Consider the following 13,323-nt stretch of genomic DNA (forward strand, 5'->3'; position numbering starts at 1 on the left):
AAATAGTTTAATAAAAAAAAAGTTAAAAAAGAACCAGTTTCGTTTGTGCTATGAAAAAATAAATAGAACATTATGTTTAAATTGGGGAGATATTTAAGTGATCTTCCAAGTTTAATGTATCCATGTGTGTGTATGTACGTACATACCTAGCTTAAAATTTATGCCTACAAGAAAAAAGAAAAGAAAAATCTTACATAAATATTGCATACACATACAAAGTTAATCCTTAAAAAGATTAAATATTTCCGATTTTCAAGCGTTACGTTGTTTACACTTAAAGCGTAGTTCAAACTAAAGATCTGAATCACGGATGTCGTTTTTTGTCGTTATTTGATTTTAAGTCGAAATTCACTGTCGCGGGAGTCTTTTCATCGACCAAGATCGAGTTGTCAATAATTTTAAAAATAGTTTTTTTTCTCCCCGACTTCATTTGTCGTTTCCGATTCAGCAGAGTAACGAGATGGAAAATTTAGAAAAAATGTATGCGAAATGCTTTTAAATGTTTAATTTAAAATTTTGGAATCGTTTGATATACTATTTTGCAAAATTTAATTTAATTTTTTTTAAATATGCAAAAAAACACATTTAAAAAATTTGTTTTATTTATAGAAAATAATCCAGAAATAGTAAAAGTAGCTTGTAATAAATTTGTTATTAAAAATAATGATTTCCTGAATGTCATTCATTTATGACGCAATACACTAACAAACAGTTGTTCTACGTAATCATTCTCTACGTTCCTTAACATTTCAAGTAATTATATTCCCATTTTTTTAAATAAATAATTAAATAATTTATTGAAACATACCGTATATGTAAGGCATCGTTTACAAGTCAAGCAAAATTGGAGAACTAAAAAATTAGGGCCTGATCGTCTATTTCGCTATTTTACTCGGAAATCAAGATGTAATTTTTTAGTGAGACGAATTATTCCGATTGCATATCTCGTTTTTTTAAAAATTGCATACAAAAGTTTTTCACTTTGTTTTTGAAAGTGAAACATTCAGTCGATAATTTGAGAAAAAATGCAAAAATTCAATTAAAAAAATTAGTAATCTTATTGGAAACGTAAAACATCCATTAAAAAGTACTTATAATTCTGATTTGAAAGTAAATAAAAAGTGAGTAAAAAAGCGAGATACACGATCAGGCTGTTAGTGTTTAAAAATCAAATATGATTTTTGACGAAAAAAAAATTTTTTAAAAATAAAAATTAAAACGCAAAATTTCAAAAATTTTGAAATTGATAATACCGTGGCAATGGCGACAGAAATTTTCTGTAAATAGGTAATTAAAACAGAAAATGAAAATTATTTGATCACAAGTACAACACATCGAAAATAGTACTTTCCATTTTCAATTTCTTCAGCTGTCAAAATATTGGATGGAAAATAGGGCAAGTTCTATTTTTCTCATACGATTTAGCTTGATTGGATTGGGTGTTTATGAATCACATATATTTCAATATTTGATCGTTTCAAACTAAATTGTACAATTTGGTAGATTTTTAAATTCTCTCAATAAATAAAAACGTTACTTGTCATTTCTGGCTCAATAATTGACTATAGATATTCGATTCCCGTAGTGTCACAACTTTTTTTGCTATACTTTTAAAAGCCAAATCGATGGAAATCTTATAGATTCTCCTTTGACGCCAAAATATTACATTTTGTTTTTGCCAACCGATATTTTAATTCTACAGTTAAGCCAATTAAACTCGCTTTAATTCTTTCAAGGGTAGGTACCACACCAAATCCGTAGTAGTAGAAAGCAGTTAATTTGCAATTGTTGCAAGTTGCTAGTAAATGCAACGGTTAAATGTATTATAGATGAATTTAACATTTGCTTTCCACAAAATGTCACGTACCGAAGAAAATTGGTGTACATACTTTGAACTTTTTTTTATAGAGCATTAAAAACAGGCTATATGTACACTAGGGAGAACAGGAGGGTATTGCAGTTTTTTTGAGAATCGTGTGGTATTTCAATTCAGATTTACCCTTATATGTTTTTAAATACCTTTACTTTACGTACCAAACCTAAACGGACGCGATGTGCAGTTGTTAAAATAAAACAAAAGCTGGTTCTACATATGTATTTAAATGTATACTACCGAAATTAATGTAGAGATAAGCTTTAAATTCAAATTTCCAATTACAAACCTGTTATACCAACCAGTTCATATTGTCGCGTAGCACAATTTCGCCATGTTTTGAACTTAGTTAGACTATTTAGTCTAAATTTGTATTTCAAACATACGATCGGAAATTCAAATTCAACAAACCAAAAGAAAAAAAATACTTATTCATTTTAAATGAAAAATGTAATTTCAATAGTACTGATATGAGAGCAATTAAATTAACTACAAAAGACTACTGTTGATAGAAAACTAACGCGCTGTTGCCGCAATTCAGTTCCAATTGGCTGCGACAGCGACAGAAATTTAATCAAAAACAATATAAAATAATCTAATTATATTTTAATTTTTTATTTTGAAATTATAATATAGTGGCCATTTTTTTTCGCAATTTCATTACCAAGTAAAAAATGACATGTGTCATTAAATTATCATCGGATGGTGCTACTGCCAATTTTGCTTCGGAAATTCAGCGACTATCAGTGACGTATGTCGCAGACGATTGAAAAATATTTTGACACTTCGTGCGACTGTTCCTGTCGCAGTAATGTGAGCAGGTCTCTTAATGATGTGACTTTCCTCTCACACAAAAGATTCGTCAAATGTCACGTCAAATGACACAACACGTTTTCATATCTTTTTACCAATACAATTATTAGATATAATATTTATAGGATATAAGATTTTACCAAGGTCGAAAGTTCACAAAGTTTCTGAATATTTTGACATTTAAGGTAGGTAAACTTTCTAAATTTTCAGAGTTGCGACTTCAGAAGAGTCACTCATTTAAAGTAAATCACGTGTGACATACGAAGAGGGATTTTCGCGATCATATCTGCGACCAATACTGTCAATATCATTATTAAATGCAAAAAAAATCTACATATATGTTTCTTCTACAGATTAGGTAAAAAATCCAGATACTGCTGAGTGTTTTTGAGAATATGTTACAGTTCTAACTTAGTTAGTGCATGGTTGTAGCATATACTTATGCATAACAAAAACTGCTTCAACTCTAAAGCAGTGTTTTTAAGAATGTAGAACTGAAGCTTTTTTGTAAACTACAACAACAAATAAGAGTATGTAGAAAATTTTGGGTTTGCAGCTGCGTCCACTTAGTTTAAAGAAAAAATAAAGATGACATTTTTTTTCTGAAAAAATTCCTCACATTTATATCTGCAAATCCTTCAATGAATATTCCAAGAAGTTCTTATGTATAATTCTTTATTTTTTTTCATATGAAATATAAATAGCAGTCAAATTCGAATTTCTACAAAATATAAGTTAATTTTTGTTGTGTGCCAACGATATTGTGTATTTAGATAATGGTAAATATAATTCACGCTCTAGACGTAAACACTGTAATTTACGATAGTATATGTCATGTTCTAACAATTCAATTCTCAACTGTTTTTCAATATCAATGCTTCTATTGTCTGTATCAGTTTCTTCTATTTTCTGCCTTTTAGTAGAATTTTCTGTTTGAAATGTCTCGATTATGTTATGTGTTGACAATTTACGTTTCTTTGATGAAACTGAATTATTTTCTATGTTTATTTCATCTTCATTTACTTCAATTATTGTACTGAGTTTTCGAGTTGGCGAAGGTTTTATATTTTCTAATTTAATTTTTTGATTTTTGTAATTTGTTTTTTCTTCGAATTCCATATCAAGAGCGGCTCTTGAAACTTCTTCATTTAAATTAATGTCATATATTTCAATAATTAGTTTGTCAACTTCATTCAAATTAGCTTTTACATTTAGATTTTTACTGCTCGCCACTTTTTCATATTTAGCCTGAAATAATTTTAGTTGAATATTTATTTATAGTTTTAAAAGTTAGATAGTAATATGTAAGTACTTATAGGGGTTTAAATTACGTCTAATTTGTTATAATTAAACTTATAAATTTGAACTGACACATAATTTCTAGCTATTTAATTAGATCATAGCTGCAATCGTAATTGCTACTCTAAAATGAAATTGAAAAATATTTTGTTCCATATTCACGAAGTTTATATTGAAAATGGTATAAAACGGTATGAGAAATTTGATAAATTTAAAAAGAATAGATTTTGATTGTTTTAAACTTCATAAAAATGCATTAGTTCTTTCTGTATTTATGTAATAGCATTTATGCGAACTAGCCAAAACTTAGACTGCATACAAACTTTTTATAAACAAAATTCTAAAAGAAACAATTTATTTTAATTTTTTATAGTTTTAACATATTCGTGTAATAGAAACACTTTCATCAAAAGAAATTTGGCGAATTCGCTATATTTAAGTTAATAAATTTAACTTGAATTAGAAATGGTAATCTATTTTAGCTAATTTGAGTAACAATTTTTTAAAAAAAATTATAAAATCACGATAAAAAGGAGAACTTAAAAATCTGAAAGTTTAAATTTAACAGGAAAATTCGGCAGTCTAAAGTTTTTGCATATTGAAAGAATAACAACGAGTTAAGTTGTCAAATCGTATGTTTTGACAAATAGCAAATTTGAAGTGCTGGTTTGAAATAGCTCCGCCATATTGTGCGTTTAATAGTAATATGGAAGCGTAATTTGTCTTACATCTGTCAAATTTTGAAGTACATCTTTGCTTCCTGTATGTGTTAATAACCTAAAGATTAAGCAGTTACCATCAAACTATTTTAAGCATTATATAAAACAAAACCATTTCATCTTAATTTGAAATATAGGATTACGGCTTATTTTAGAGTTGGACTTGCGTACTTACCAAAGTAACTGCTTTCCATTCCTCCAATAAAAAATCCCTTGTATATGTCCACTTGCGTTCTGGTCCAACTAAATGTAGAGACTGAGCTTTTATTAAAACTTCTAACCATGCGCTTCGTGATGTTTGCTTTGCAACGGTTGTCGTGTTATTAGGAAACAGCAAGGTCTTTTTTTCTTTAATTATTTTTAAAAGTTCTAACTTCTTAGAGTTCATTTTTAGTTTTCTTTTCTTATTTTCAACTGGTTGTATAAAAGATACATATTTAAGTGTTTACGTAAAACTTTTGATAAAAATATCTTTAATTAAATTATCCGTTTGCAAGATATTGCGTATAACATAATGCATATTTAGTTTATTTAATACGTCTGTTAGAATATTCATCTGAAAAAAATTGCGTTTTTATACTCTCTTGTTTCATTCCAAATAAAATATCGAAGATAAATTTTTCTTAATTTTTTTGTTAAATTTTAATAAGTTGAAATATACGAACGTTTCAAAAGTATTCAAATCATATTTTGTAAATACGTTGATATTAAATATAAATACATTTTTATATCACTTCGTGGATGCAGTATGGATGTGCTGGATCTGCCATTTTGACACCATGGAACATTCATATGGGGTTTTACGTTTTTAAACAATGTGTTTTTGAATTTGAAATCTGTTTTTCAATAATTGTAATAGTCAAGCTAATACAAAGATTGGCGATTGTCGTACATACCACATTTGCAAAAGTTCTAGTTATTAGTAAGATCTACATTTCCAGCTATATATTCTTGCAGTCGAAATTTGTGTATATTTCGCGTTTTTCACAATACATTCTATATTTTGTCACATATATGTGTAAAATAGATATTCAAGTGTGCGTTTGTTATTTAGGTTACATTCATATTTCAGTTAAAACACAATTTCAATTAAAACACACCGAAGATATATACTAATAACCTACTAGTTTTGCAAAGATCAATTTATCAACACTTTAAGTAGAAAAAGTATACATACTTTTCTATTGACTAATACAATAAGTGTGGCATACGACATAGCATATAGAAAAATTATACGACAAAAACAGTCGGCTTCCAAAAAAAAAAAAAAGATAAGCTGGGATTCTGTAAAAAGCGTTATAAGTTCTTTGTACTAAAAAAAATAGTAAACAACTCAAAAGATGTACCAAAAAAGTTATAAATTGTTTTTGACATAATTTTGTGCGCATAGTTGTACTATAGGTACAGCACATCAATGTTGCATCGACGACCTTAAACGGGAAAATACATGTAAAATTACTTGTATGCAAGTTCACACTTGTGTTTGAAGTAATTTTGACATTTATAAGAATAACTTTGTATTTTTTCGGCAATTTTATATCAAATTTTTCATTTAAACAAAAACTAAAAAACTAAAAGTTTAAAATTATGGAACTTACAACGAAGTTTAGATCCACTTTAAATTTGACTCGATAGAGTTAGAGCTCTTTTTTTTTATAATTTTTGTAGCAGATAACACTATAAGTAAAATAATTTTTTTTAAATGGGAGAACTATAAAAAGCCAATCGTTAATATTTAATTACTTTGGAATAATTGCGTAGCATTAAATTTTTATATTAAAACAGATTTAATAACCCATCCATATTGGTTTCTTCTGATTCCTCAAATATATACGTACGTAACGCATGCATACATACATAACGTATACATACATACATATCAGTTTTGTCTCCGTTTTATATAAAATAAATTTATCGAAATTTTTTTGTTTAATTCTTATTATACTTTGATTTCAGGTTCTCACGAAATAACAATTTTAACTACTCTCTTAAGATAACGGATTATTTTAATGCCAAAAATTATATCGGTATATTTGAATAAACCGGAATGATTATCTATTATTCAATGCATATACATACGCACATACACACTTAATACTGTAAAAATGCTAAATCTGCCATTTTAAAGAACTTATTTCTTAATTCTTACTTAAATTAATTTATCTTCCAACCAAATGCTTTAACCTATTATTATTAGTATAATACAAACACATATGTTAAACGCTGTTGCCAAATATCGCATGAAAATAAAAATGTATTTTTCTCTATTCTCAGAGAATCAACAAAAGAATGTCTTCCTTTCGTTTAATATAATCACATACAGTTATCAGACGGAGTCACTTACAATAAGCTCAATCAACCAAATGAAACTTCAAACAAAACGGAATAAAACAAAATTTTTAAATCTTGAAGCGTAAATGTAAAAAAAACTAGTTTTAAAAGTTTAATTTACATACATATATGTATACAAAGTGCTGGAAAGTGGTTATTGCTTTTTGATATAATAAGGATTGTACTCATCAGTTTAAATTGTCAAAAATGGTTATTGCAAATCTAAATTAATATTATTATTTTTCGAAACTTAAAGGAATTCTAAAAAAGAATTATTAGAGTATATGTGACTACCAAAACGTGATGACAACTTAAAATTTGCAAATTAATATATTCCAAAATGTAGATTAAAAGCTCAAACACTATTCTAAAATGTATGGAATACGTAGTCGAAACGTAAAACAAAAGCAAACCGTGTAATGGAGAAATTGAGACCGCTTTTTTCACACAATGTGGCATACAATACGGCGATACAAAGCTTTTAGTTGTTTTACAGCTGAATTAAGACGGTTTTTAAACTGTAAAAACTTCTTATACTGCGTTTTAGAAGTCAAATACCTAGCTATATGTAAACCTAGGAAGCAAATTAAAAACATATTTAAAGAAACCAAATTAGTATTATCATTCATACTCGTATTTTAATTTCATATCATTTTAAACATTCAGAGTCTATGTAAGATGTTTGTATATTCAGCTGTCAGCTTTACGCCAAATATTCAAATTTATTGATTTAATACATTTGTTTCTGTCATATTTCCGTATATTTTTTTGGTCATAATATAAGCGGCTGTCTAAAGAAATTGGTTTTAGTAAACTTATTTATCATATGGATGATAGTCATATGCATAATTTTTTTCAATGAAAAATTTAAATCTTAAGAAATGAGAGATATGTCACACTCGTGTTTTAATGCAAAATTATCGACCAGCTGTTCCGAAATATAATTCTTTAAAATTTAAGAATTTTCAAAAGAATTTGTTTTTAAAAAATATTTTCTAATTAAAAGAATTCTGTAGCCAAATTTTATCTTGATTCAAACGGTAGTTATAGAATTTAAATGAATGCTATAACTGTCATTTAAGGGAAGAAGCTGTGAAACATCTATATATTTAATATTAAAATAGTCTACAATGCAAATACTTAAGCTGAATTCACTTCTTCGTCCTTAAGTTCAATTTCTATATTTAAGTGAACGTGGTATGCGGTTTTCAAAATAAAAAGATACAAACCTTTATAACAGAAAATAAATAAATATTGCCGCGCAAAGTAAAAGAACTTCGAAATATTAAAAAAATCGTATATCAGATTTCATTAACATTTAGGTAAAGCACTTAAATATAAAGAAACGGCAAAATTTAGATTTACTGACTCAAAATGAAAACGGTTCAAAAGAAAATTTATATGAGCTAAAATGATTTTCACATTTTAAAATAGCAAAAAATAAATGATCACCTAATTAATATTGATTTTTACATATGTATTCCAATTTAAAAGCAAAAACTTTCAATAAAATAATTTTGTTCATCCACTTGCTCGTACTGCCCCTTGTTTTTTTTTTTGTTTCATTGTAAAAAGTGTCAAAAGAAAAAAGAAAACATGCGATGTTGCCGAATATCATAAAAATTATATTGAATAGTCTCTCAATTTTTATTTTTAGATGATCACGTAATTAATGCACATACAAAAATAGCGTATACACATACTATAATAATTTAGTAAATATATATATATATATGTTATACATATTATACATATGAACATTAATATACATATAAAGCAGAAACACACACCAAAACATACAATTTTTATAAATATATGTCGATAGTAAATCTTTTTATCACTTTATTGATAGTGTTTCGTAAATTTTAAAATTATTAAATTAATATCTAAATGGTATCAAAAAGAGTACAGCTACATATGTATATTAATTTTCGCTTAATTACGGCAAAAGGTGTTTTATAGTAAATTATTACTATAGCACCTCTTCTATCTAGAGAAATATCTAGGGAAAATATTTATCTATCATTGGGGTAAACAAGTAAATGTATATGTATACATGTATGTATGCAGGTAAAAAAGTGGTTAGTTTCTCTAAATTATGTTTTATGCATCTACATTTTGTATACTTATATTTATATATGTACATACATACATATGTAGGTACATTTGTTAGCACAATGCAGTAGAAAATTTCATAGAAAATTCATCATTTTATAAATTTAATTGTTAAAATTTTACATACTTTACTACATTAATAATATTCCCTATATTTCAATAAATCCCTGTATATCGTAATACATACAATGTAATGAATATTCAAAGTTGTACATACATAAGTATTTAAATATGTCATATATATATATTATGTACATTTATGTATATACACACATGTACTTACAAATTAAATAATATTTAAGATTGCCTTCATATTTAAATATGCATTTTATGTAAAATGCATTTATTAACACAATATAACAGTAAATATTTATAGAGTATAATATAGAAATTTGTATTTTAACAAAATAATGAAATTTGCATTTATTAACAGTATAAAATTACACAATTAAATATGAAAGAGTACTAATTTAATACAAAAACAGCTATATACGTACATATATAGGAATGTCCATATGTACATATATGTATGTATTTTCTGTTTCTAGTCATATTGCACAATATATGTATATATCCAACTATTATACGTATATGACATGTGTATGGTATAAGTACTTACCCCTTTGTCACTTTATTATAATTTTAATAGTTTTTTCTTTAAACTTTTTTTTTTATATAACTCTGGCTTTAAATACTTTTTGTTTTTTTTCTTCTTTACAATTTACATTTGTTGAACATGATAAAAATGTATTTAGAACACATTAAAAGTTGTTATACAACATAATATAAGAAAACTTTATAAATTTCAAAGATTAAGATTTTTTTTTTACTGAATTCCGACCGACATTTTGCAAAAATTCTTCGTCATCCTTCTTTTATACATACATACATATATGTTCATTGTTTATGCACGTATGTAAGAATGTATATTCTTTCGCTTTCTTTGCTTTTTTTCTCTATGCATACATATATGGGTATATTTTTGGGTTCGATCTTTCAACTTTTCATTAGTCTAAAATTTTAATCTAATACTGATTTGCTTTTAAATAAATATTTGAACTTATTAAATAAAATATTAGAAAAGTCTTTTTTTTTTTTGATAGAATTTCACTTTTAAATTTTAATTATATGATTTCAATAAAAATGAATTTTTAAAAATCACAAATCTATTAAAAAATTATTTGTGCACAGCACACAGTTTTAGTAATACACATTTCTTAATGCTGGTTTCTCATTTAAAAGAAAAATATTCAGAGTACCTACCTAAAAGTCTCAAAAATTTTTTTTGATACTCAATAAATAAATTGAGAATTATTTTCATAGATATTTCGATATACATATGTACATAATATGTATATACTAAAATATTATTATTTTTTTATAAATATGATTTTTTTGTTTTTTTTTTTAGTACTAAAAAACTAAATTTTCTGAGTTAAATTTATAAATGTTTATTTTTCTTTTTATACTTTGTGCTAAAACCTACCAACCATCGTATGTTTGGTTTCTGTCATTATCATTTTGCAATATAAGCAAATGGTGTGACATCTGAGTCATATAAAATCTGAGTTACTCCTCTCCTTGTACTAAAATTTTTAATTAAGTGATAAATTTTTCAAAGTAAAATTACTCAAAATTTTATAGTTTCATTTTAGAATCAATAGATGGCATCTACTATACTATATAATTATTTTTTCTTTTTCTTATTTTTGTTTTGCAATTTGAGAGAATTTATTGTTTATTACCACTTTTATTTTATGATTTTATACAATTATAAAATGTTTATAAATATGTTTACTTAATAAATAGTATAGTATACATACATATATGAATGACGGACTTGTGCTTATTTTATAAGCAAATGTTATATTTATTGTTCTCTGAAAAAAATAAAGAAAAAAATATATAAAAGGTAATTTTTTCTTATTAATAATTTTAGTATACTAAGAAATTTGAAGAGAATAGGAAGTAAAATTGGTTATAGAACAGAATTTAAATAATAAGAGAGAAATGATAAGGGAAAATTATTGGAGATAGCCATTATTGTAGTATAATATTTTTGTTCAATTTATACAAATAATTGATAAAAATATATTTTGTTTCAAGTTTATTAAAGTAATTAAAATTATTATATTTTAATATAAAAATAATAATACTAATTTTATTTAATTTTAAAAGAGATCAAAATATTTAGCCGTACTAGGCTATATAATAAAATATTTGTACATGCCCACATATAATATTATGTATATTTATATATGTAATTATTTATTAAATAATTCATTTGAAATAATATATTATAGTTACTAATTTATCGTTCTACATAGCAACTTCAAGATTTCTATAATATAAAACATTTTTATATGTTTTGAAAAAATTCTCAAATTCTGTTAGAATTAAAAAGGCTCTTGAGTCTTGTTTCCAAGAAACGTCGACATATGTATATATATTTTTTTTAATAATTCCATAATATGACAAAATTTGAATGGAAAAATGTGTATGTCATCATTAAAATACTACATAAGTTCATAAGTACTAATATTTGTATTACTTAATTTATTATTTACATATATTATTTACTAATGATAGATACTAAGTTCCTAATTTATTGTGTATGATGTCGCATGTAAAATTTTAGTGATAAAATCGATATTTTGATTCCATTTCTCTTTTATGTGCATACATACTTGTGTGCATTCATATACATATTTACATTCTTTCGCGTTTTAAAGATGTTTAATATCTGAATATTATTAATTACTCAATTTTCTCTCTTAATTATGTCAATGTCAAATTTCAACTATTATGAATATATAGTATATGGTGACTAATTATTTCAAGTTCTGCTTAAAGTCTTAAATGTGTCGGCTGATATATTTTGTTATCGTATTTATTATTTTGTATTTTGTTAAAAAATTAATCTTTATAGTTCTAAAAATATTAAAACTTGAAGAAAACAGTGTAAAAATCAATATACATATGTATATCTTTTTCTGTGATTCTATACTATGAGGCATGTACATACATATACATGTGATTTTTAGAGTCCTTATACTTGTTTATAGAAAATGTAGATCTACATAAATGTATGTATATTATGTACTTAGGCAGTAGTTATGGATACAAAATAATTTTATTTAGTATGGTTAATTTAAATTTTGCCAAAAGAAATCAAATTATATAAGTGTCTACCAAATTCAGTGTAAATTTTTTTTTGTAATTACTTCAAATTTCATTTACAACAATAAAAAATTGCACGAAATCATAAAAATTTTAAAGAATTTGGAGTAAAACATTTTATGTTTTTTATAAAAGTTACCAGTTTCCCCTGAGTGTATTGCCAAATTGATTTTTTGAATGCTAAATTCTAGCAGTTTATACATTATACCTAAGTAGATATCATATGTGTTTATTTAGTATAAGAATTAAGCCAGTAATTACTGAAATGTATTTGATTTGATATTATGTAACACTATTTCACACATACGATTATTAACAATTAGCATTTATTTCTTTGTTTTATAAAAATTTTGAATAAATTGAAATTTCAGAAAATTTTCAGAATCATTGCTGTAATTCTGGCGAGTAAAACTACAAAACAGCACCAGAAATGGAACGATAAGAAAACCAAATTTTATATCCGTCGAATTGCTTTTTTAATTTTTTTCAATATAGCGACTAATAATGAAAACTTTTAATTCTATTTTTTTTTTTCAATAATTTAAGATAAATAAGATTAACATATGAATTTTGCATATCTCGTAACAAAATTAAGACAGTAAAATTATAGTTATATTTCTCTCGTGAGTAAATGGTACGTGAACGAAACACATATTTGAAATGTAATGTATAAACATAGGTGCTAGTTCTGATTGAGTTTATATTTGCAGTTCTTGAGAACTTAAGTCGTATATACTTCAACTAGACTGCAGTAGAACTAAAAATTACGCTTTTTTTAAAGAATCACTTACATTATTTATGTAACTTTCATTGTATACCAAAATATTTCAAAGATTGAATACATCTGGGATCAGTAATGTATGCAATCTTTGAAATACATTACTCATCCGAAATATATGCAACCTTTGAAATAAAACAAAAAAATTTAAAAAGACGTTAACATAATAATCGAGTGTAAGAAAAATAATTATATTTTTTGTTGGAATGGCATTT

General features: G+C 25.2%; 1 protein-coding gene across 1 annotated transcript in view; it reads right to left on the reverse strand.

Annotated features, from left to right (window-relative positions):
* The window catches only part of LOC129611423 (uncharacterized), a 29,636-nt gene extending 19,316 nt beyond the window's left edge, over nt 1–10,320 (reverse strand). The window contains exon 1 of the mRNA XM_055524566.1: nt 9,770–10,320. The gene's annotated coding sequence lies outside the window, so the exon portion shown is untranslated. The remainder of the gene's footprint in view (nt 1–9,769) is intronic.
* Nucleotides 10,321–13,323: the final 3,003 nt, after the last annotated feature.

This window comes from Condylostylus longicornis, unplaced genomic scaffold, assembly GCF_029603195.1.
Source record: "Condylostylus longicornis isolate FDR11 unplaced genomic scaffold, ASM2960319v2 ptg000049l, whole genome shotgun sequence".
Classification (NCBI taxonomy): Eukaryota; Metazoa; Arthropoda; class Insecta; order Diptera; family Dolichopodidae; genus Condylostylus; species Condylostylus longicornis.